This window comes from Pithys albifrons, chromosome 11, assembly GCF_047495875.1.
Source record: "Pithys albifrons albifrons isolate INPA30051 chromosome 11, PitAlb_v1, whole genome shotgun sequence".
In the NCBI taxonomy this organism is placed as follows: Eukaryota; Metazoa; Chordata; class Aves; order Passeriformes; family Thamnophilidae; genus Pithys; species Pithys albifrons.
In genome coordinates, this window is record NC_092468.1 from 21,149,291 (window position 1) to 21,172,978 (window position 23,688).

The following is a 23,688-nucleotide window of genomic DNA, read 5'->3' on the forward strand; positions in this document are numbered from 1 at the left end:
AATTTTGTTCAATGCCTTTCAACATAGCCCTTCATCAGCATGATAGCTCTTTCATTCCTGTGCATTCATTCCTGGTTTTGATGCAATTCTTCAGTTAAATGTGTTTAATTTAAATGGTTCTCCTCCAAAGAACTGCAGAGCAACAGAGTCAAGCACAGTCACATCAACACCATCATCACAACATAATTAAAACCTCCTCGACTTAACCAGACACTGTCAAAGTAAACTGTTTTTATTTGGGAGAAATGTTACACTAAATGGCCAAAGGTTATGGTCACTGCTTGAGGAACACTCAGTTCTACCCTTTGAGCCTTCTCAGAATTTGTTTGATTTACACATTTTTTCTTAATTTTTTTCTCCTTTGCAGCCAAATTTTGTAAGCTTTAGGAAACACTATGAGGTGAAAACCTCTATGATGGACATTACAAAAACTAGGAATGGCCAAGCAGTTTGCTGTTTGTCTCAAATATTCTATTCATATCAAAGATTAAGAGGGTTTTGTGTGTGTGTGTTTGTTTAGAGGGATTGGTTGTGAGGTTTTTACTATTATTATTATTATTACTATCTAAAATTTAGACCCTCAGGAACAAGCAGAGTCAATCTTTTTCTTACAGGTTCACAATGAATATTCAGCAGTGTTCTTAGGGGAATAAAGTCATATCAGAAAACACTTGTATGTCTCGAGGAGATTTAGAGAGATTTCTATCATACTGATGGCTTTTGTACAAATTACTTTGATACAGGTCAGTTCTTTGAATTCCCTTTGACACAGGGCAATTTAAAATATTTAACTCATTCTACAGAAAGTCCTTCATCATTCAATAGCAGAGAACATTGTGTACATACCAACACATCTGCAGCACTCAACTGGATAAGATCTAATCTGAAAGATGGGGTGGATTTCACATTACCAGAAATCTTCTTTTCCTTTTTCTTTTTCACTTGCTTTATTTCAGCCACTTGGCTTCAGGATGTACTGCTAATTACTTGGCAGTAATGAGGGGCACAAACCACATTCCATAACCAATTTGCTTTGTCTGTTTCTAGAACGTGACAAAACTCGCTCTTCCTGTTAGAACTTGAGCAGACAGGAAAGCAACTTCTGTGGGAAGCGTGGTCATGGTGATGGTCATGCTTTTGATACCAAAAAGCAGCACAAGAACTCACAAATACTGTCACTGTTCAGATTAAAAAGAAGCTCTGTATTAATAACACCTCTAACAGAAAAACAGGCAGCCCAAGAAGCACAGCCACAGTCCCACCCAGGCTAAACAAGACTGCACTTAGGCAAGACCAGGACTAGATTGCCACACATTAAGGACAGCAGAGCTAGAACTTTTGGCATGGATGTCCACTGGTTATAGAAGAACAGATCCTGCCTAGAGACAAAAATCCATGAATTAGCAAAATACAGAGGATTTTAGGAAGTCAAGAGAAAACCTTTCCAATATTCCAACTTTTATCATGAATTCCCACATTAGTTTCCTCAGATCTTAGACAACTTTTTGGCCTAGTTTTTCCAGCCTGCTGTGTATCAGAAATTCTATTTTTAATATCCAGTTATAGATGATGTGACAAAGTACATTAAACTGTATGGATCTGAGTATTACACAGACACAAACTCAAGGTGTACTGGACATTAAGCAGGTGAATAGTTTCACTGACAACCACAAGGATTATAGTGCTCAAATTAAGAACTGCCTAAGAACTTTTCTCACTGAAGTTAAATGCAAGTTAATATCATGACCAATAATCGTCCACAGCCTCCTGTTTCCCTCCTGATATAAGACTTTCTTCAATATATTAAATAAAAGTGCTGAAATTTCATAGACATTTCAAATGCTTAAAACTGGATTAATGTCACTGGGGAGAAAATTCACAAAGCAAGTGTTTCACACAGACCTACAGCTCAATAACATTTAGTATAACACCACTTTAGAAGCCTGTTCCCCTAACTTAAAGTGTTTCACAGCACAAACAAATAACTTCATAGCTGGTTGCTTTAGAAGGGTCCTTAAAGCTCATCTAGTTCCAACACCCTGCCATGGGCAGGGACACCTTCCAGTAGACCAGGGTTCCATGAGGACCAGGGCTTGGGAATGTGATGCTGCTCCCTTCTCTCTATTGAGGTCCTCATCTGCTCAGTCTTCCTGGTTGGGTGGCCTGGAGCAGACCCCCACTATAACCTTACCTGTCCCCACTCTCCCTTTAATCCTGACCCAGAAGCTCTCAGTTGACTCCTCATCCAACCCCAGGCAGAGCATCAAGCACTGCAGCTGATCACTGGAGACACCACCTCCTTGTGTGCCCTGCCTGTCCTTTCCAAAGAGCCTGTATCCTTCCACTTCAACACCCCAGTCACAGGAGTCACCCCACCACATCTCCATGACACCAGTAAGAGCACAGACTGCAGGTGTGTGCACATCTCCATCTTTTCTTGTTTACTTGCATTGCTACGTTCACATGGGGACACTGAAGATGGGCCCCCAATGAATTTGAATTCTTAGTGAATAAATTACTCCTTTTACCGTAGCTGTTCACAGGGGCAGACATAGCTCAGAAGTCTGCCTGAAGCTGACACCTTTTGTTATCAGCCACTCATAAATGCATACTCCATTTTATCCAACATTTTCTTTTTTTAATGTAAAAAAGTACAGGAGATTTTCACCTTATTCCTGCATAAACAGGTCATTGTTTCTAACTGATTTACAAAAGTAATTCTGAGTGCAACCAAAAGGATCAAGAATCCTTTATTTATCCCAGGAGTTGAACTGCCTGATAAGAGATAAGCTTGATGAAACAACCAACACAGATAACAGCAATGTTATTTTGGTCGGTGGCATAAGGAAACTGTCAAGTGAATTAATCAGCCCAATGTATTTATTTATTGTAAATGAGAACCATGCTGCATTATTGTTTTCACACAGATGCATTTGTATTCATTCATTTATTTCTTGGAGCAAGTTGCAAGCTAAAATTCCAGGTCAGGAAGAGGCCAAGACACTTCAACTGCCTGACAGGACCATGAAACTTGTCTCTGAGGACTCTGACCTGAGACCACAGCCCAGGTGTATCCAGCTGTGCAAGTACCTGCATATAAGCCCCCCAAAAAATCACTTTGCAGAGCTCAGGTTAAGTTGATCACTACACACTAAATATTCAGACTACAAAGGAAAATGTGATATCAGTAGAAATGTAGAATTTGACAACAAATCTCTGTCCTTGTGATTTCAGTCATGCTGCTAGTAAGTCCACAGACAAGTACTAATCTCAATGCTTAATGATCAGGTCCTGATTATCCAAACTCAGCTGTTTTCTATTTTCAAACACTGAACAATTCCATTTGTTCCATTCAGCAGGGCAGACACACACTTTTCCAGTCAAAGTCGAAGTGGGACACTGCCATCCATGAGGATCCTTCAGAGGTCCCTTCTCAGCAGAGGAAACCTCTCTGCTCAGCTCCACATTTTCTCAGGAGTGACAAATACAGAACTGTGTTATTGGTAATCCTTCTAGTGACAGCCACATAAGCACAGGATATTCAGGGACAAAAAGCAGCTGCACAAACACTGATTTGTTACAGGAAGGGCAAAATGATTTGTTCCCGTAACAGAACTAGGCTCCATCCTACTTCCCAGCACCTTCAAGTAATGCAGAGCACATTTTTTTCCTCCCTGTAAGAATGATCGATGTATAATGTGGCAAGAACTGTTTTCTACTATTCTAACTGCATTTTCTTTCTTACCTCACACAACACTTTGTCTGGAAGAGATGGATAAATATTAGACATGGCATCATTCCCAATGCTCCCCACAGTATAAAAGTTTTTTAAAAGATTAAATGCTTTGTTTTCTTGTGTAATAATTAATATCATGAGGGGTGTGGGGTGTGTGTGTGTATGTGTATTTTCTTGCTTCTGTATTCATTGTAATTACAAAACAAATTACGTAATTTCACACAGATAAAAATCCTCTGACGTTATTTTGCTGGTCCTGCCAGCTCGGATTTGAATAAGAACAGGATCACAGCTAATGAAGTCAGCACTAAAACCCTCATATAATCTTTCTGAGTACCCAAGAACCTCCATATGGAGTAAAAATAAATCATTTTTATGATTGCTTTCTGACACAGTTAGGAAGACTATAAAAGCTGACACAGACTAAAAAAATCCATGAGAATTATGAAAATATGTCAAATGTATGATGCGACACCAGGCCAGGAAGAAGCCAGTAAGAGATGAAAGCAGTGTAACAACATACCTTTGGGTTTATTAGTGACAGAGTTTGTTACAGTGTACTTAAAGCTACCTACAAAACTAAGTTGTATGGGAATAAAGATTTGAAATCTGCTGTGCCTGCAATCTGTCACAGGCTAAACTTAAAATCAAAGATTTGCAGCACTTTTTGTCCATTAGTACCAAAGAATAAAAATGTCTAACTGAAAAAAAAAAAGAATTTTTTATGGAAATTATTCTATTGTGGTTCAGTATAATGCATTTCCATGCTCTCAAACACAGAATCACAGAAGGTTTTGGGTCGGAAGCAACCTTAGAGATCATCCAGTTCCAAGCACATGCCATGGGCAGGGACACCTTCCACGACACCAAGTTGCTCGAAGTCCCATTCGACCTGGTCTTGCCCCATTCAGCCACTTTAAACCAGTAGAAGGAAATGAGCAGATCCAGTTTAGCACTGCATTTCATCTTGCAACAGAATCATTAAAGAGACAAAGGGAATACCCTCTACACCCTTATCCCAGCAGGTACCATGGGTGACACCTCCTACCACCACACAGCAGCTGATACAACACTGCTCCTCTGAGTGCTTGGCTGTTGTTTTAACATAACTACTTCACTGATCTTACTGTGAGATTCACAAATAAATACAAATATTCTTACGATTTGTCACTGCCCATATTCTGTTCCCCTCTCAATGATTTGCATGAGAACTTGGCTCCAATACTAACAAATACCTCATTTTAAAGATTGAACTCTGTATTGTAAGACAGTAAGGGATGTTACACGTGCTCTATGTGCTATCTCCAAACTTTTGACAAGTGATTCCACTTTTTTCTTTTTTGCACTACTTCTGTTCTTCCTCATTTGAAAACAGACAAGTGCAATGAAGTTCTTTTTGAGCAACATAATCCAGCAAAGAAGTTTCCCTTACTCCTGCCAATTCCATTTCATTTAGAAAAGAGGTAACTTAGAACTCATCTGGCTGCATAGCTTCCCAAGACCTTCCAGAAACATATTGTGGTTTTGAACCACATATCCAAAAGCAAAAGAAAAGCTTGGACTGCCAAGTGCATCTCTAATCCAGACTCACTATCATTTGACCACAAGGTTGTCAATGATGCTATTCTATCATCTCACAGGTCTAACCTGAAAAATGACAATTTATTATTACAGTAAAAGAACTGTTTTTTTCACGTGGAAGCAGAAAGATGCAGAACAATGTCAAAAATTCCCCCAGAGATCTGAAAGGCAGACAGGTGCTTTAACTCCCAATATTTGGGTTAAGAACAATGGCCCAATTCACCAGAGCAGGGACCGTGTCCCAGCACGTGCTGTGGAGGGAAGCACAGCCCTGGCACCAGCTCCAGCAATCACTCCAGACAGGGCAGGAGCCTCAGGTCAGACCCTAAGAGACATCTGTGGGCTGCACACTGAGCAGCAGCACACCTGGCTGGTGTGGAATCTGGATCTCATCTACAGCTCTGCAGCTTTAGGATAAGCTTCGACCTCGTGACCGTAGGCTGAGACACCTATGAGACAGTGAAGGAGCACTCTGTCACCCTGCAAGCTGTTTGTCTTACTTGTAAAATAATACAGTATCCTGAGTTGGAAGAGACACACAAGGATGAGGACAGCACAGGACAGCCCCAGGAGTCACACCATGTGCCTGAGAGCATTGTCCAAACACTCCCTGAGCTCTGTCAGGCTTGGTGCTGTGACAGTTCCCTGGGGAGCCTGTTCCAGTGTCCAAGACCCCTTTGGGTGAAGAACCTCTTCCTAATATCCATCCAGCCTAAACCTCTCCTGACACAGCTCCATCCATTCCCTCAGGTCCTGTCACTGGTCACCAGAGTGAAGAGATCAGTACCTGTCCTGCTCTTCCCCTTACGAGGATGTTGTAGGCTGTGATGAGGTCTCCCCTCAGACTTCTCTGCAGGCTCAACAAGCCAAGTGACCTCAGCCATTCCTTGTCTGGCTTCACCTCTAGACCCTTCATCACTTTTGTAGTCTCCTTTGGATGCTCTTCACTCGCTTTATATCTTTCTTATTTTGTGGCACTGATAGTGCACACAGGACTTGAGGTGAACTTGATTTTCCAGAATAGACCACACAACACCCAGTTCTTGTGATGAAGGACCTAAGGGAGCAAAACTGTGGGTTTCGCCAGTCCTAACTTCCCTTTCCTCCTTCCCCACCCACACATAAGTCCTTTCACCTCTGGATAGGGGTTTGGCTCAGTGGGAAATGGAGCATCACAATCCCATAGTTTGGGAATTCCCACAAATCCCACAGATTGCCAGGGATGAAAACTGCTGTCTCTCCCACCTCAAAAGGTATTAGAAAGAGCTATAAAATTAGTACTTAATATTAGCTTTTCATGTTGCTTTTACATGCTATCATTGCTTTTGTTAGTCATCTGAGGACTACATTAGGAAATTTTTCATGAAATGGTTTTAGGCTTTACCTTGGAATTAATGGTCTCTATAAAAAAGGGAGCATTAAAAAAACATTTAACAGCTGGATACAACATCTGCCTTTCCCAGGTCATTAGTACTTAAAAACAGTTAATTTATGAGACTACAAGGTTACAAAGAGACTGACAATTAAAAGAATCACACTTCTTTCTCATTTAAATCTTGTCTATTGAGCATTCCAGTTAAATCCTCTTTTATAAAAATCATCTAAATGCAAGTTATGCAATCAACTCTGCAATATTCCATTAACTTTGTCACAATACCAGATCATTCTTCTTTCAACTCCAATTCATAGTCATGAAATTCCATATAATACTTTCATATCTGAGATTCATGCTTACAAAGTTTAAAATATGAACCTGAAAGGTTAAAAAAACAAAGAGAAGCACAGAAAATTGTTTCTCGTTTAATATACACATGACCTTCTTCTTAAATAACAGAACTTGAAGCAATCTCTGGAATTCTTTGGGATATGGTACCTAATTTCTGAGTATATATGTGAGGCAAGCTGCATTTAGTTCCCTGCACAGGTTTGCTTGTTTTGATCACCAATGCCCTGATCTAACAGTGACACCCAGCCTTCATTACCAAAAATCACAAACCACCTGGCAATTCAACAATGGTTTAGGAGTACAAACTCATTTTAATTCATTAACAGACTTTTGACAGCCAGCAGATCTGTTTTCAGATGAGAATTATAAACAAAGTCCATGCGTCTGTACAAAAAGGTGATATGACTCTTGCTTTCAAAAATAAAAATAAACATAATTCTATAAAGAATAAGAAATAGAACCTGAAAAGCACAATTTAAAAATACAGAAAAAATATTTAATTTGAAACAGCCCAATTATACACTCAATAGGCAAGCCCTGGTTCCAGTTTATAATGAAGCACTTTTTAAACACCTCTGTTGTCAAGATCAGAATATTATACTACTGTTGAAATTCATCCCCTGCCAAAAGTAAGAAATTCAAGTCTTTTCATTTCATGATTTCACATCTAAGCTTAAAAGCTTTTTTTTTTTGGTCTTTTCCATAATCCCAATTTTAATTACACTGATGTAGGCTGGTACCTTTTAAAAGCATTTCCTTTATCAGAGCTTGTTAAGAAAATATTCTTTCACGGATATTGGCATAGAAGTATCTCAGCATGAACAAAAACCAAAGTTTACAAAATCTGGCATCAAAAGTTACTTCTGTAGAAAGCAAAGGAGATCAAAAACTCATTTGCAGACCCCCACTCACCCAAATAGATAAGTTTTAAAGTCAGTGAAAGAAGAAAGGCACCAAGCATGTAACAGATAATTGACTACAAATGAATGCTCAGAGGGATGCAGAGGAGACAGGGATCCACATACTGCCCTCTTTGTTCAGTCAGCATCTTCATGACTCATGTCCCAGCCTAAATGGCTGTAGGTGGAGGGAGTTTCCTCCCGCTCAGATTTCAGTGCAGAACTAGGACCCACATCTGTTCTGAATTATGGCTCTAAGTTACACTTGATTTACCATTACCCAGAGCAAAGGCTTTGCTGTCTCAGGCAATAACACTGTTATCACAGCAGTACTGCCAGAGCAGCACAGCTCTTTGGTGTCACATGGATGTAGTTGTGGTAACTCTCACTTCAACATAACACTGTTCATGTCAGAAGCCCACGCTCACAAATAAATCTGTTCTGGAACGGAAACATAACCCACTCCCAAACACAGAGCATCCAGGTTGCACACCTGGGCTCTCACTGAACTCATCCACAACCTGAGCCAAGAAGGTTTGCTGCCGTTCCTCCAACCTCTAGCGGTGTTTGAACAGTCAGGCTTAGCTTCAGCGTCAGTGCTTCTGAACCAGCTGCAACTCATCACATGATAATCCCATCTTCAATTGCTAAATCCGTCCTTTTCAGTGCACATTTCCTCATGTTAAGCCAGTTATTTGCTTGTGGCTCCCTATTCTTCCAGATTTTCCCAAGACTTGCTCTCTTACTATTCAGTGTGTGCTTTTTCCATACGCGGTGCATTAAATAAATTGTTCCCATCCCTCTTAACATTTTAGAGACACAAACACATACACGTGGCCTAAGATGTATGTTCTAACCCACATACTATACTGAAGGTCTGCCAAGTTCCCTTTTTCCAATCTCTGACGCGTAGGGGGGAAAAAGTGTTAAATCAGATGTGAAAAAATTGTATATTCTCCTATGGTGAGAATTTTCATGCCAAAATTTAACACAGAATGCACAAACTTTTATAGTTATGTTAAGAAAGCTGTGAAAATAACTTTTTTTTTCTGATGAAGACAGGGAAACACACTGTGTTGAAATCCCTATAGCTGGCTTGTGTGAACCACAGCTAACGGTAGTATCATACAAAGTAATATAAATAATATCCTATATTAATATATATAGATACGTAAGAATGAATGCAGCAAAATCATAGACTGAGATGTATAAGGAATTGAAAGAATTCAGAATTTCCAACTGAACTCCAACTTTTTCATTTCACCTCTATACTTCTGCTCCTCTGTTAACACACAGCACGCTCTAATTTCAAATTCTTGCAATGCCCAAGTAGAATGGAACATACATGATGTAAGGAGTAAGAAATACTGATTTAAATCATATGTACAACTCAAACATATCAAGTAAAATTTCAAAAGTTTTCAAATCCCTACTTCTGTTTTTTATTATTTACATTTTATGGGGATTTTTTTTAAAAACCAAATTCAGGTTTCAGAAGCATATTGATTTTAGTACAATACTCAGTAAACTCTTCAGTATATCTAACTGGTGTGCTTGCCTGAGTGTGCACGGGGCATATCTAGATGCAGAAAATTCCTGTAAATGCAGACTTTTAAAACATTTTATAAAAAAATCACACTAAAATTGATATTCTACTATTCCATGAAGTAGATGGTATTCACGTTTCACCTTTGGGAAGTAAATAACAATTAAAAATTCTCCAACAGTGCCACTGAGATCTTGTTGAACTAACCCATATAACCAGAGGCCAAGGTATTGCAACTGCATCAGTGGAGAATATCTAATGCTGTAACATCTACAGGCAGAAACTCAATCACAACAGCACTCAGCACCTTGATACAGCAGAGATATCAAGGAAGTGAATTACATTCTTCAATTTTGTCCACATATTTATTGAGGAGTTAAATCATCAACCTTCAATTCTATTTATTATCAGGCTATAAATGCCTACATTTGCAATTATAACTCAACTCTATCAGTATTTCTCTTCCATAAAAACGAAAATCCAACTCTAAAAGTCACTGTATTTTTAAAATTATCTAGTGTGATGTAGGTGGTAGAAGGAGCAATAGCATCAGAAGATGTAAGTGATACACAAACCACACCTCCCGTCTTCACACAGCACCTTCCAGTTACTTGATGTGGCATTGCTTGTGTATCAAAAAACAACACTGCTGGTGGAATCCCATCTTGTGTAAGGAAATAGTGTGCCCTGAAGACTCCACCAAAACCACACCAACCCCACCTGTCAGGTGGCTAAAGGGGCTCTCTCAGGCAACCTGGAGCTGGAGAGGATTACAGCTCAAACACTGCCAGCATCAGCCAGACAGCAAGGAGCAGGCAGTTCATTTTACAAAAACTTAATGGAGTGTATGGCTCTGGGTGCTTAATACAAGCACTGTCAAGGTATCTAAGCAAAAAGTCTCAGCTGTCACTGCTGACAAGCTGAGCAGAATTATTTGTCACACTAGAATAGATAAGAGACCATAGAGTGGTGTCTGGTGAGACTCCCATACATCTTCAGGCTGCAGTCCCAGACAGCAGGACTGTGGTTCCCTCCAATACACTGGCAGTACAATGTAATCCTTCTACAAGGCAGTATGGTTAAAACATTATACTTATATATTAAATACATTGTCCTTCTTTTTGCTCAGTGTTTTACCTCTTTTAATTAAGTAGTCTCTGACTTCCCCTTCATATTTTTAAAAAAAGAATGCAAATCCCCGAAAAATCTCCAGGTCATTTGCTACCATCACTCATGTCATCAATGTCAAAGCAACTACCTAAAGAACTAACCTGATGCATCTGTTCTACAGTATAAAAGCTTTCATGTGGATATTTCTTCTAACTCTATCAAAAAGACAATCATTTATTATCTTTCAGCACATGTGTACTCATTAACAAAGACTTCCAAAAAGCTAATTCTTCCCCCACTGGTGTTTACGTACCAAAACTCTCATTATCCAGAGCACTGGCTGCACACAGTCTTCTTCTTAAGGATATATATCCTCCTACACAAAGAAATAGGACCTTAAAACTCTAGTATTAGTCATGATAGAAGAGAGATGAATGTTTTTAATTTATGAGCATTTACTCTGCAAAACCACTGAACCACTGTAAGCACAAAGGTGCAGATTCTCCTACAAACTCATCCAATACTTGAACCTCAAATAAAAATTGTTCAAAATCATCAGTCAAGGACTACAAAAAAACCCTGCTTTGGACAGAAGCCAGGCAGTTATATCTGATGCACAGGTGTTGATCTAGTCCTAATATCTATTACACAACCTAAAATAAATTTATTTCATTTATAACTCTACTACAGTGCTGCACTACCATAGGCTTCATAACATCATTTTCTGTTCCATCAGCCTGCTGCAGCTCATCAAATCTAATATGTGAGTTATTTTGGACAAATATCTTTTTATGGAATGATTCTTGGCAATAAAGCACAGTAGAGATCAGGTTCTCAATAAAGGCCTCCTGATGTTAACATAATGCAATAACAGCATCACTAATTCACATCCAACATCACTGCCCAATGAATTCTCATCCAGACATCTGGGGTTTTTCAATGGCCTGCCAGACAAACGTAGGTGGGTCTGTATTCTCTGTGCTCCTGCTCATTGCCTTTGCCTGCCTGGTGTACTTATAAAATAACCTCTATGGATGAGGAAATTTCACTTCTGTTTATATAACACCTTGTAAAAATAGGGGTCTACACTGGACTAAGCCAAGTATTCTGATTTTCCCAACACCTACAAATATTTAAGTCTTTATTATGAAAGCAAATACTGTCAAGGAGTGTTTTTGAGAATGTATAGAAGTAAGCTATAAATCTGTAATTACTCAGGATCATTCAATCAATTCATTGTCTGTTATGGAAGACCATGAAGTACCTAGAAACATTGATAGTTTGCAATATTTCTTCTTTAAATTGCAAGACAGTATGGTTAGATGAGATACTAAGAAAGAATTCTTCACTGTGACGATGGTGAGGCCCTGCCACAGGTTGCCCAAAAAAGCTGTGGATGTTCATCCCTGAAGTGTCCAAGGCTAGGTTGGACAGGGTTTGGAGCAACCTGATCAAGTAGAAAGTGTCCCTGTCCAAGGCAGGGGGATGGAACGAGAGGATCTTTAAGGTCCCTTCCAAGACAAACCATTTTGTGATTCTATGATAGAAACACACAGAGTATGTCAGTGAAAATCACCAAGCTATGCCCACCTGAACTTCACTTAAAATTACTTAAAAAATTTGAGAATATAGTTTACTTGGCATCACTTAAAACCAAAAACGTTATCTCAAAATCAGATTTCAAATCTCTGTAAATACATGGTCAAAACTAACACAATGAAGGTTATTTATGAGTTTGAGTCACCAAAAACCAGTAACCACACAAGAAAAATGCCTGTAGGACAGGATTTTGTATTCAGGAAAAGAGTTCATCCAGGACCAACAGATAAGTTAGTGCACCCACAGAACAACTGCTTAGTGATGCAAGGTTCATCATTATAGCTCTGGTTTTGATCCTTGCAGATTGTCCATGACGATCCTCCAGACTGAGGGGGGTGTGGAATGAGTACCACTCACACCATTCTCCCTTTGGAATGAAGCAGCCTAAGGCAGTAGCACACTACCAAGGGCTTATGCTCATAATATCACACCATAATTCTTTCCAAAGGTTTTGTAAAGTTATTTACAACTAGATATGGTCAAACACTGAGATAAGCATGACTTTCAGCACGTGGCATGAATAAGTAACCAATCTGTTATTCACAAAAGGGTTGATGCTTAGTCTGAAAATAGGCATCTATAAAGAACGTATTTTATAGCAACTCTCTCATCAACCCCTTTTAACTTATTAACACTGGCAACCATTATCACATAAAAATATATGAACTGCAGATCTATGCAAACGCAAACAAACCCATGTGACAGAAGAGCTCTGCAAAAGAAACATTAACAGCCTAAGTCAGAAATGCCACATCTTTTTAGTCAATATAAAACACATCATTTCCCTTTCAGACAGATTTCTTACTCAAAGTTTTAAGAAAGGAAACTTAGGGAATAATGAAGTAGTAGCAAGAAATGAAGGTAATAATACAGAGTCAAAATATAACGGCTTGTCAGACAAGGATGAGATGGGAACTGTGTGACAGAAAACAAGCAGAAAGAGGCTACAAATGTGCAAATGCCAGTTTTGCTCACTTGCTTCTGCCACCTCTTGCCTTATGTCCAGGGCCTACAACTGAACTGCCAGATGGCATGAAACAGTGCCACTTCTTAGGTGCAGTCCTGCAACCTGAAAGATGCAATGAGATCCCTACTGGATGTGATACGCACTTTGCCACTTTATTTCCTAGTTATTGAAATGGTCCCAGGATCCCCAAGGCAATTCTTTCCCACGCTAGTTTTCAAGGACAAACATACACATTTCTTATAATGTTCTTTCTCACAGAAGCACTAGAAGGTACAATTATTGGAAGTTAGCAAGAAAGGGAAAAGCACAAATGAATAAAATTCAGCTAAAAGCATCATTATCTAGTCTTCGATTTGACATTTATTAAATTTAAGCATTTATGATTGTTTCAATTTAAATTGAAAAAAAAAGGAAACCTCAGCACATCACCTTATTCACAAGGACCTTCCCTACTTCCAAACAACCAGTGAATATTTTGATATTTCCTGCACACTGTAGGAGACAAAGTTTTCACTTTCTCTACAGTAAGGAAGTACCTGTTCCAAAGATGAGGCCTAACAAAAAGATTACTGCACATTACTCATCTACAAACAGCATCATGGCTCAGCTTCCCGAACAATGATTTGGGAAGGGCTCTTCCCACGTGGGTGTGTCCTTCGAGCCTGAGCAGTGGATTTTTTAGGTGAGGCTCAGTGTGTGCAGAACTGACCCCACCTTTAAATCCTGAGGTTCATCTGCCACGGCTGAGTGAGCTCGGAGGGTGACAGTGGAGTCCTCAGGACTAGAACCTACAGCCCCCAGTATACCCAGGAGGTCTCCCATCCAAGCACTAACTGGGCCCAATCCTGCTTAGCTTCCAAGATCGGACAGGAACTGGTGTCAGGGAGGCATTTAATTGCCTTCTACAAACAAATAAACATACTTTAAAGACACCCCAAAAAAAGCCTAAGCCTATGACTGAAATTCATTCATGGACAGAAGGCGAGTAGTACGTAGCTTAAATCCCATCCAATTCATCAAGAGACAGCCACACACACTCAGACCCTGAACAGAGTTCATTCTGCCTCCCAGCTGAGCCATCAAACATCACAGCTCTGACACCACCAGCCCCCTCCTCACAGAAGGACTGACGGGTGTACTGGGATTCAGCAGACAAGCTGGTGGTTGAATCACCATCCCTAGAGATATTTAAAAGTCATGTGGATATGGCACTTGGGGACAGGGGTTAGGAGTGGACTTGGCAGCACTGGATTAATGGTTGGACTCTGTGATCTCAGACGTCTTTTCCAACCTAAAGTATTCTATGATTCACGACCAAGAAAGAGTTGTACTGATGATGTAAAGCTCAATGCTGTGGGGATACTGTACTAAGTTGCAGCATCACAAAATTAATATTGTGAATTTGAAGAATCAAGGCCTGGGGAACAGGAGGAGATAAAATTAAACAGAAAAATAGAATGAACATGAGACAACACTGAATATAATTAAGGCAGATGCTTGCTAAGTCCCACTGTTGAAAGAGCTTTACAAGTGAGCAATTCACCTACCTAATGGGTGCTCAAAGGACCTAAAAAAGACAGCACAGACAGCATTAAATTTCATTAACTCACACTTTCAAAAAACGGTCTGTCACTACACAAGCAGCAAATTGTGTTTTGAATGTGGTTAATCAGCCATACAATGAGAACTGAGAGGGACAATCATAAAAATAAATGCAAGTATTTCAAAAGCATTTCTTTATAATAATGCTAGGTTTGGGAATGACCTATGCTTAATTTTTTTTCCCTGAAGTGAACTCCTCCCTAGCAATTTAGCCAACCAGTTAACAATGTTATACCATACTTCCTAAGGAGACTCCATTAACTCAGTAACACAGACCAAGAGAGAAGATTAAAACATCTTAATTACAAAGAAATGCATAACATCAAATGGGTAAAGACAATGACAATTCAATGGAAAATTAAGAAGGTTAAACCACAAACAATTTAATCAAAACCAGAGTAACAAAATAAGCATAAAGTTACAAATTATAGGACACCAATCTGACTCCAAAATAACTTCAGATTTTCATCTTTTACAAACACAGAAGTCCAAAATAAGACAGGCTTTGTCAGTGAAGAATCAATGCACATTTATGAACTTTCTGGTCATTTTCCCTAAAAGCTTCAAAGCAAGGATCTTCAGGCATTTACTCTGACCCACTTAGTGAGCTTGCCCTGCGAGATTTGAAGAACTAAGTATGTTGGCACAAGCGAAGCCCAACACATTGACCACATCATGGAAACAGCAAGGCTCCCTCTAGGTATCATTGCAATAAATCTTCAACAGGTAAGGAAACAAGGTCTTAACATTAAAACCTTTTGCTGCCTGATGGTGAAATAACTGCACAATTCCATTTATACAGTGAAAGGAGCACATTCAACCTTCAGAACCTTCATTCCAAGCTGGAACATGTATACAAGCTGGTTGCACTGGAGTCAAAAGTGAGAGAGCCCAGGAGACAGTAGTATCACATTGCAGCAGCAGGGCAATTCACATTATCCCATCCTAAATATCTGTCACTGACTCTGCTCAGCCTGACATACAAAAGGGAAGTGAGTCCAGGGCAAATTCTCCTCAGCAATTGCCCTGACAAACAGCACTAGGAAAGATGAAAGCTGAATGGATCATCTGAAATCACTTGTCAGTGTCCCACATCCCATCCCAAATCTCACAAATTCATAATTACTGGAGCATCAGGAGAGAAGAGAAAGGAGGAATGGCTTACCTGGAAAATGAGAAAGCAGTAACTACAGCAGATAATTTCCTCCACATTTAAATATCCTAGTGATTTCTGAGCTTTAATCAGCCATCTCCTTGCCTAACATCTGCCATCCAACAAAAGGCTTAACCCAGAAAAGAATTTTTAATACTGGCTCCTTGTGGGACCAAACTGATACATTTTAGCCAATTTCTTTCTAATAAATGCAATGATTTTAATCAAATTTGTTCAGAGAACAGAAGATTAGTTAAAGAAGAAAAGTAACTGAAACATTAAATTATGGTATCACTGGGAATTAAAAATTTAATTTTCTACTATTATCAGTGGTATATTATGAATAAAGAACACACAATATGCAATTAATATGCAGCACAATATGAACAGCATTTGAGAAAAATGAATTTGATGTGTAGGACAAAAAGGATGAATTCTTAAACCCAATCCAATTTGCTTTACTCTGTTGAATTTTCCCATGGGCACCTGCTTAAATATTTCCAGGTATGGGAAAAGTCACTACTAAATTCTGAGATAGCTTAAGCTGATTACAGTTCATAACAGGCAACCGAGTGTATTTCCTATACAAACCAAGGCATTACTTCTGTAGGCTTGTTTTTGTTTGAGCACCTACCTGCTTCACACATGGAGCTCCATGGAAAGGAACAGGACAAAGACCAGCAGTTTCTAAGTCAAACAGTAGAATTGTGCCACTAATTAAAAAGTTAAAATATTCTTAAAACTCAATCTAAACTCCCAGGTTATCTATGGTTAAAATGTGTTATTCAGGGTCATAACCAATGCACAAAATTACATTTTCCTAAGCCACTCAGTGTTCTGTGCGTGGATATTTTGAGGGAGAAGAGAGGAAGCAATGTCCTATCAGACAAGCAGTACCTTTCTCCTGTAGGTATGAACAAAGGGCATAAGAAAAATATCCAGAAAATAAAACAAATATGTGGCATGTTAAAGAATGCCCTTTTGATTTAAAGGCATTTACATTTATACTTACTTGAGATTATTTTTATTCAATCCAGACAACTGAGACACTGACAATTTGTTTGATTTCAGCATTTTTTGTGTAACACTAATATTGTTCAGGATTTAATTACGTTTTTCTGAGCTCACCCTGCTTACCACATAGGTTTTGAATTCACAAATATTTGACACTTCAGAAAACAAATAGCCAATATAAAGGTTCCTTTTATTGCCACTTGACTCCACTCAGGTGCAACAGTGCGTAAAACAAGCCAAGTGCAGGTGGCATTTGGGCACATTCAGGCTTTGTGGTATGTTTGGGAGATTATTTTTAGATTCTTTAACTTTCCCTTTCCTATCCCTTCCATTTTAATCCTCCCCAGGCAATCAGATTCTTTAAGCACACTGGAGCTCAAACAAAAACTGTATACATGGAGTCCTGTTTTGTACAATAAATATATACGGAAAGAAAGAGTCAGTCCACTACAAATCTCACAGCCAGAATCACAACAGTCAACTCTACTTATATGCTACAGATTGCGAAGAGGTTTTTTTTGGATCACTAAGATAAACCAACGTAACTCTCACGCTTACATGAAAACATTTTTTCCACCAGTTTTTTTAAACACATTCATTGTGTCCATCTAATCTAATTAACAAATTGACAATTATCTGCTTATTCCACATTTTCTATTGACACTTTAAGGCAGTTAAATGCCTCCCTGACATCCGATCCCGTCAGATCTCGGAAGCTCAGCAGGGTCAGCCCTGGATTAGTACTTGGATGGGAGACCTCCTGGGAAATGCCGGGTGCTGTAGGTTCTAGTCCCAAGGACTTCACTGACACTGTCCAAGCTCGCTCAGCCGTGGCAGATGAACCTCAGGACTTAAACGGTGGGGTCAGTTCTGCGCACGCTGAGCCTCACCTAAAATCCACTGCGCAGGCTGCAAGGGCACACCCACGTGGGGAGAGCCCTGCCCAAATCTTCGTTCGCGAAGCTGAGCCACACACACACACTGACACTTTATTTCTAACAAATCCTGTTTCGTGTTTCTTGAAATGCATTCAGCTGAACGTTCATTTCTGACAACCACCATTTTTAGAGGGCAAATGTGGTCACCCAATTCTACACTGCACAGGTCAAAGAATATAACTCAGTTATTTTTGCACTGAGCTCACGTGCATCTGGCTGAGCTAGATCACAAATTTTGGACTGATATACAACCTTGATTTAAATATTCAAACCAACAGTAAACCACAAATTGGTTAATTTATGTTAATTTATGTTTTGGATTTCCCAGCCTATAGCTGTGACCTTCATCTTCACCAAACTAGTGGACTCATTCCTTCCACACACTTAGTACATAGGTTGAGTTTCCAACATTCCTAATATTCAAGCATTTGATAAATCCTCTCCTTTTCCAAAGACAGTTATCACTTCCGACCAGTTCTGAGGCCTGATAATGGACCCAAATTTTCTTAGAAGTAAAAGGAAACACAGCAAGACACTTACAGCTATCAAAATATTCTGTAAACTGGCTTATTTATCCACAAAGAAATAATCTGCAGCAAAAGCAGAAAGTGTTGAATACTACTTACTGCCAAAGCTGTGCTGGGAGATCTCTCCTTACAAATATTGCTGCAGCTCAGAGACCAATAATTCTATGCTTAAGCTCATCAAGTTGTAACATTACATCTCATGCCTCCAACTTCTTTACACTGATAACAAAGAAGATGCAATTTCAAGAGTCTCATCAAGAGTTTTCATGAAGGGGGACTGTGAAGTAGGTTTTTCAGGGGTCAGAAACAGTATATACTGAGATAATTTTTTTTCTTATAAAAGGAAAAAAAAAAACTATACATTTGCAAAATTCCAAGAGTGGGGATTTGGGTTTATCTGCAGTTACAAAATCTGTTGCATGTGCTGAAATAAAAGCACAGACACACTTATGTCCCACACAGCTGGGACAAAAAAAAAGATATGCTTAAAGACCTATCAGCTCTTGGCAACAGGGATCAAGGTGACACTGACCTCATACAGAGGGAATTACTTACACAGTTCTGGTCATTAACCTCCAAGTACAGTAGCTTTGGACAATTACCTGTTTCAGGGCTCTCCCAACAAGGACCACGCTGCCATCACTCTCATTTTGGGTGTTTGCTGAGCCATCAGCTAACTGCCCTCAGACAGGCTGACAGACATCTCCATATGTTCCAGTCTTGCCCATGGTCAGAGATGATCTAACCAAGCATGAGAACAAGAAGCCAAGGTAATACTTAAATCATATTACCCAAAGTCTTCCTTGGATCATAAACACCTAAATTAAGATTCAATGGAAGTCTTTAACAAGTGAGCAGAAGAATTCACCCGGAAACATGTCCTTTATTTTGCTTCTGTTGTCTTGATATCTTCTGCCAAAAAACAGTCTCCTTTTTTTCATTATGTTACAGGCAGAAATATGTTTATGTACACTCACTCTGTATGTATTCTTGGGTTAACTCATGCTTTATGCCTCCTCAGAACAGAAAAATAATTCTCCTTCTTTAAATAAGGGTAAGAGTACACTGAAGAGACATTTTCTTGAGGAAATTACACAGCTCTGAAAACTTCGAAAGCAATTCTTAAGACATAAAACTTTTTTTTAAAACATTTAGCTATAATTTGCCTTTACCTTGTCACTATCTTCATAACTGCAATTACTTTAGATGATCAACTTTAAGAGGAAAAAAAGTAGTACAGTAAAACAAAGCAAAAAGCACCAAAATATTTTCAGTGGTTAAACTCTCCTTTTGACATTCATATTCACATATGATTTGGTAGTCTAAGAGCAAACAGGAAATCTGCAGATAAGAATATTTTTCTAGGCACATTTCAATGAGAAATAGATATATTTTGAGGTATTTACTTACTGCTTGACTTTTTAAACTCTATACTCCTGTAGAGAGCTATAGAGAAGCATGGTGTGTTTAACTGATTAGGCAAAGATACCTGCTTACTCAGTCTAAATAGAGTTTAAAACTTTTGCTTAGGACTCAAGGCCTGTCAGATAAAAAAAGTAGTGAATATATTATGGTTTGAGAATAAACCCATACATGGACACTATTTATTTTAAACTACTGAAAAGAGTATTAATTGGTGTTGCATTCACAATACAGGTGTGTTCCTGGAATGCAAACAAGCACAGATTATGCAGAAAGAAGGGCAGGCAGTGATTGTGAAGTGTTAATTAGAAACACAAGGGATATGAGAGCATAGTGGGGAAAAAAATGAATGTGCTGATTGTGAGAAAAAGAGAAACTTTTTAGAGCAAAGCATCGAGAATAATACTTGCAGTAAAACCAGAAACATGCAGTTGGCAGAATAAATAGGGTACATCTGCAGTGCCCACAGAAAGCCCTATTTTGGGCAGTGCACTGGACATCACACCATCTTTCTACAACCCAATACCTACAGATCCATCAGACTCATCACAGGCCAACTGCATCTCCCATAGAAATCAGTCAGGGTTTTGTCATTAGAACACAATACCAAATAAAAACCCCCAGCTTGATTCAGATAAATTGTGTAACTCTCATAAGTTAGTTAACATTCACATCAGTAATATCAGCAGAAGTAGTATTTGCTATCTGGAGTTTTGGCAAAGATGCAAATGAATATCTTAATTAGAAGTGTTTAAGATGCAAAAGACACTATTAAGTAACAGTCTGCCTCTGCTGTTCACTTCTATTGAACTTCCAAGCCACAAGAGCTTCAACACAAAATTTCACTTTTTCTGCTAAAACCTTCCATGCACTTTCTGTTGTGATCCCTTTTCCAAGCTTCACTCACACCATAAAGCAATGCCAAAAAAATCAAACCAGATATAATTTCAAAACAAATCATAAATATACCTGATTCTAATGCAGATGACCACAAGATTAATTTAATTTCACTATTAGTAATAAAGTGCAATGGAAAAAGGTGACAAACATCAAAAATTTCTGCTCGTGTCTTCACATGGACCTCCTGGCACCAGAGAAGTTCAGACTGACTTGTTAAACATAGCAAACTAATGTAACATAGCACCAAAAGAAAGTGTGGTTCTGAAATAAAATCTTTACAATCAAACACAGACTCGATTTTAGTGATACTAATTTTTTAAGATATAGAAATCAACAATTTTGTTATATTACCAAGTAAGATCATTTAAGACCACAACCTGATGTTTACACACTTGCAGTTACTGCAGATAAACAGAATACAGAATATAAATTCCAAACATATTTAATTTCATCTCTTATAATTAAATGGATCATAGAAAAGTAATTACTAAATACACCAACGGCATTAATGACATTTTAATACACTCATGATGATTATAGGAGTCTTACATGCAAAACCAATGGATTGTAAAGCTTCATTGTTTTGGTATGTAATACAGAATCCACTGAAAGCCAACAAAACTAATCAGGTAAAACACTGCCTTTTGGAAAACATCTATTTGCTCAAATTCAAGCATGCCTTTCACTATAAACCCTGTATTGAGCTTCTTCCCAAAACAATCAACAAAATAACTGTTACTTCTTAACCTGAGTTTCAGAAGCATTCCAGATTATTTATTAAAAAAAAAAAAAGAAACATTTGAAACATTCAAGAATTACTGCTTCTCCTTCACTTTCTTCAAAGCCTAGACCACCAGTGTTATGACTCCAGGTACACTCATGTGGGCAAGGAAGGCAAATCTCAGACCACAAGTGGCTTCAGTGGCTTAGTGAACCCTAACCTGCCATAAAATTAAGATGAAACACATAACTCCATTTGCTGTTTCAGCTCAGGGGTCATTTTGAACTTAGAATGTCATAATCTAACACAGCCCAGAAAAGGTTCACAGGGCCTTTTCCACAGCAGGTAAAAAGACCTGATTTTCATTCATTCCACAGAGTTTACAGCATAAACTGATCTCAACATCACAGAACAATGAGGATGATGAATCAAGGACAAGTGTAAACTAAGCATCTTTAGAGTGTTTTATGAGGTTACCTGTATTCCAGGTTAATATAAGATCTTTATACTGGCACATTACTGTGTCTGTAGCCACTGGAGTTATACTGTAGCTTCTTTACCAGATTGCATCATATTTCTTCACAGTTCCTATCTGCTTTCAAATTTAAGTAAACCCCAGGGAATGCAGCCATTCGGTACTTTTGTTGATAGCTTTGCTGCTCCGCCACCATCTCTCTCAAGAGAGCTTGTTAGGTGTAATACCTCTAAGAAAAGGTTTAAGTAACAGTTTGTTCCAAGTCCTGAGAAAAGGAAAAATAATTTTAATTATGTTCTCATTTCCATGCCAGACCATCTTCTTTACTATGACATCCAACTACATTGTGCATTGCAACAGATTTTGAGAAACAAATAAAAAAACATCCCCAGCTCCTCAAGCTAGGAAGGAAGTTTAATTTATCCAGCAGTAGGTATCTGAAATGCCTATCATAAAGATGCTATAAAAACAGTTGAACAGATATTTCTTATTGCAAAGAGAAATGAGAGAAAAATCTGCAGTATAGCTTGAAGACAAGTCCTCACAGCTGCATTTGTCAAGCTTCAGCCCATTCTGAATATATATTTGGTATAGGAAAACATGAACGAAAAACAACAGGAAAAACTAAGGAAGCAACTTCCCCCATCGGGTTGAAGGAATTAACATTTCTATAGAAACTAAAAAACAGGGCACTCCCACTTCTTATTGCAAATGTATTCTCACAAACCCTGCAGAACAAACAAACTATTCAAAACTGAAAGGCAAATGGCCACATCCACTGTCAGCTGCAATGTCTCTGCCAGCGGCTTCAGTTCTGCCCCCAACCTTTGCTTTATTTCTACTCGTGTCTCAACATGTACCTATGAGGTAAACGTTCTGTGAGGTAATGAAGTTATATTTTCAACATCCAATCTATCATTTTCTGAATAATATTCACCGTGTAGCTATTGACTATAACTGTGATAGTGTGTGTGTGGCTCAGCTTCGCGAACGAAGATTTGGGCAGGGCTGTCCCCACGTGGGTGAGCCCTTCCAGCCTGCGCAGTGGATTTTAGGTGAGGCTCAGCGTGCGCAGAACTGGCCCCACCATTTAAGCCCTGAGGTGCATCTGCCACGGCCGAGTGAGCTTGGACAGTGACATTGAAGTCCTCAGGACTAGAACCTACAGCACCCGGCATTTCCCAGGAGGTCTCCCATCCAAGTACTAATCCGGGGCTGACCCTGCTGAGCTTCCGAGATCTGACGGGATCGGATGTCAGGGAGGCATTTAACTGCCTGGTTAACTGTGATAGTACTATCTAGGTTAAAGGATATTTATCTGAAAAAGTCATACTTTGCAAAAATAACTGCTAATACACCGCTTGTAATGAATGTCACTCACTAAACTCACAACAAATCCAAAAGGTCTGCAGTGACAAAGTCAGAGACTCCCAGTGCAGTGTTTTAAAACATCAGACTTAGCTGATTTTGACAAAGGGCACAGGTGGACTTGGAGAAACCAAGGTGAAAACAACAGGAACACTTAACCCTTGAAGAGAAGCTTCCACAAAAAGCTGGACCTGTCCGCCTTCAAGTCCCTCAATCCTGTCTCTAAACAATGCATTGAAACTTCAGGCTTTTCAGTTCCATTTCCTGCAAGCCTCACACATCGGGCAGCTTTCTTGTTGGAGCTGAAACCTGTTACTTTAATTACAGTATTATTTATTTGCTGTGCAGGTATTTTATTGAGGAAGGGAAGCTGGGATGATTTTTTTAATCAAAAATTGATTCAT

General features: G+C 38.9%; 1 protein-coding gene across 5 annotated transcripts in view; it reads right to left on the reverse strand.

Annotated features, from left to right (window-relative positions):
* Nucleotides 1-23,688, reverse strand: part of NAALADL2 (N-acetylated alpha-linked acidic dipeptidase like 2) — a 439,661-nt gene that overhangs the window by 383,704 nt on the left and 32,269 nt on the right. The window contains exon 1 of one of the 5 annotated variants that reach the window (XM_071566283.1): nt 21,919-22,139. The exons of the other annotated variants lie outside the window; for them this stretch is intronic. The gene's annotated coding sequence lies outside the window, so the exon portion shown is untranslated. Of the gene's footprint in view, nt 1-21,918; nt 22,140-23,688 lie in introns of those variants that run through there. 5 annotated transcript variants of the gene reach the window in all.